This window comes from Theobroma umbraticum, unplaced genomic scaffold (assembly GCF_002168275.2).
Source record: "Theobroma umbraticum cultivar Fairchild unplaced genomic scaffold, ASM216827v3 scaffold_55.0, whole genome shotgun sequence".
Lineage (NCBI taxonomy): Eukaryota > Viridiplantae > Streptophyta > Magnoliopsida > Malvales > Malvaceae > Theobroma > Theobroma umbraticum.
In genome coordinates, this window is record NW_018397270.1 from 4,028,772 (window position 1) to 4,032,111 (window position 3,340).

The following is a 3,340-nucleotide window of genomic DNA, read 5'->3' on the forward strand; positions in this document are numbered from 1 at the left end:
TATGGGCTACAAAATCCTCAACCCAACCCACCCCTTGCTAACCCATGGGTTGGGTCGGGCTAGCCCATTTTTTTCAAAAACAATAGATAAATAAAAGGAAATAAAAGCAGATTGAGCTTACCCACTGTCATGCTAAAACAGTGGATTTTGAGACTCATACAACCTTAACCAACAGGCATAGATATTCCAGATAGAAAATACTATAAAATCCAGTTTCTTCAATTTTTGAAAAATGATTTGAAAAGAAGAAAAAAAAAAACGTAAACACCCATCAGATGGGCAAGCAGAGTTCCTTTTGTCATCAGATTTAGACCCAGACACGATCCCACGCCTCAAGAGAAATGGAAACACAGATCAAAATACAGTCTGAGACAGATACCTGATTGACTGCATGCACAAATGGCAATGAAGAATCAACAAGAACGAAAACTTTCGAGGGTCGCCAGCTCCGGTTTCCAACTTTCACTAGTGGGTTTGGCTGAGCCTGAGCTGCTGGCGATGAAAAAGTCTCAACTCTGGAGCGCACTTTTGAATAAAAAGTTGGATGAGCCACCACCCACCAGCCAGCTACAAAAAATTATTAAACAAAGCTTTTTTCTTTTAGCCCGCCGGGCTGACCCGCCCCAACCCGGGTTAGCCCCTAACCAAAGGGCTAGCCATTAAGCCCGAATTTAATATGGGCTTAAATTTTATAACCCAACCCACCCTATTTTTAATTAAATATGGGCCAGCCCGATGGGCTAAGCCCATATTGACAAGTCTACCTAAATATAAGGTGGTTAAGCAATACATGGTTAAACAAAATTCTTAGATAATAGATACTAGTGCTACTAATCACATAACATATTCTTTAACCAATTTCAAGTATGCAAGACCAGTTAATAATTGTTATGTTCATTTGCCTAATAATGCAAAAGCTACAGTGATGCACATAAGAACAGTTAGATTGACTTCTTTGTTAACGTTAGATAATGTTCTATGTGTACCTTCATTTCACTTTAACCTTGTTTTAGAGACTAATCTCACTTTTGGTTAAAAATCTTATGTCCTCTTCACTGATAAATTGTGTGTTATCTAGGATCTCCACTCATAGAAGGTGATTGGAGTTGCTAAAGTCTCATCATCTTTGTCCTTTTTGCAAGACTTTCAAGATGAACAATATCTTTCCAAATTCAGGTTTGATAAAGTTGTAAAATTTTCTTCAGGTTTCTTTGTCAATTCTTGTAAAACAATGCACAAACAATTTTGATTTGTGGCATTTTAAGTTAGATCATATGCCTTTGAACAGAATAAATCTCATTCATGGACAATATCTAGATATTGAATGTTCAAAAAATTTAGTTTGTGAAATTTGTCCTTCTACAAAAATGAAAAGGTTGCCAGTTCCTGCTCGTGTCCAAAATACAACTTTTCTATTTCAAATTGTTCATTCTGTTGTATGGGGACCTTATGTTGTTCCAACCATTAAAAGTCAAAGATATTTTCTTACTTTAGTAGATGATTTTACAAGATTTAAAAGGGTTTTTTTTTTTTAAATAAGACATAAGTCTGATGTATCATCAATTTTACCATCATTCTACAAGTATGCAAAAAATTAGTTTTCAACATTTGTTAATTGTTTTAGAATAGATCATGGGGGAGAATTTAATCTTACTGAGTTTTATGAAAAACATGGTATTGCTCATCAATCGTCCTATGTAGAAGCTTCTCAACAAAATGGGGTTGTTGAGAGAAAGCATCCGTACTTACTTATAGTTTTTGGAACTTTAATATTTCAATCATCTTTATCTATATCTTTTTAAGGGGAAGCAATTCTTACTGCCACTCATGTTATCAATAGGATACCAACTAAGGTCTAAATAATAAATCACCTATGAATTACTTTGTTCAAAGCCACCCACCTATGATCATTTGAAAGTGTTTGGGTCCTTATGCTTTGTACCTACTTTAACACAAAATAGAAGGAAGTTTGATAAAAAAGCTGTTAAGTGTGTCTTTGTAGGGTATCCAAATAGTATTAAAAGGTGTAAAGTGTATGATATCAGTGCAAATAGGTTTCTTATATACAGGAATGTTCTTTTCCATGAGCATATAATTCCTTTCCAAAAAACACAAAACATCATTGATCATCATTCATTTCTACAAACACCTAGTGTGCAAGATTTTTTTTTTAATATTTCAGCTATTAACATAGTAAATTTTGCAACAAATCTTTATTTTTCTTCTGAAATATCTCCATGTAAACCTATTCCATCATCTAAAATTGGTTCTTCATCAAAATTCATTGCTATACCTCAAAATTCAATTGAACTTATTCTTGAACATAATCCTACAGGTTTTGTCTCTGCACTAGTTAATCCTACTACTGATGTTATTTCATTACCTAGAAAGAGTAGTAGGCCCAGACATATTCCAAAATACCTTGAAGATTATCAACTTCATTTACCTCCCACTTGACATCATGTCACAGTTCATCCAATAAATAATTTTTTGCCATCTCATCAATTGTCCTCTAGACATAAAGCCTTTACTACCAGCTTATCTCAAGTATATGAACCACATACATATGACCAAGCTGTTAAGTATTCTCATTGGTGAGATGCCATGCAATGTGAACTTCAAGTTTTAAAGGATAATGCTACATGGAGTATTGTACCTTGACCTTTAAATTCTCATGCAATTGGATGTAAATGGGTATTCAAGGTTAAAATGAATGCATATGGTATCATAGAAAGGTATAAAGCAAGACTGGTGGCAAAAGGGTATAGTCAAGTATAAAGGTTTAATTATCAAGAAACTTTTAACCCTATTGCTAAACAAACAACTATGAGAGTTTTTATGGAACTTGTAACTGCTAAAGGATTGAATTTGTCACAATTAGATATCAACAATGCATTCTTAAATGATGATCTTGATGAAGTAGTTTATATGGACCTTCCTAAAGGTTATTCTCTCAAGAAGGAGTATTCATCTGGTTCTAAAATGGTGTGTAAACTGTATAAATCCCTTTTTGGTTTGAAACAGGCATCAAGACAGTGGAAGACAAAGTTTATAGATTCATTACTCAAATATGGTTTTAGTCAATCATATGCAGATTATTCCCTGTTCATTATGACATCAGACAATGGTGATTTTATTGCTCTATTAGTATATATTGATGATATAGTAATTGTTGATATATGCCTTTGAGCCAATTGGATTGGTCAAAAAATATATATTATCATTTAATACATACTTAAATATATAACTATATGTGATAGAGGTTTTCCTTCATGTTAGTACAATAATAAAGAGTTATTAATTACTAATTGAATAAAGCCCATGGAACATAAAGGCCTTG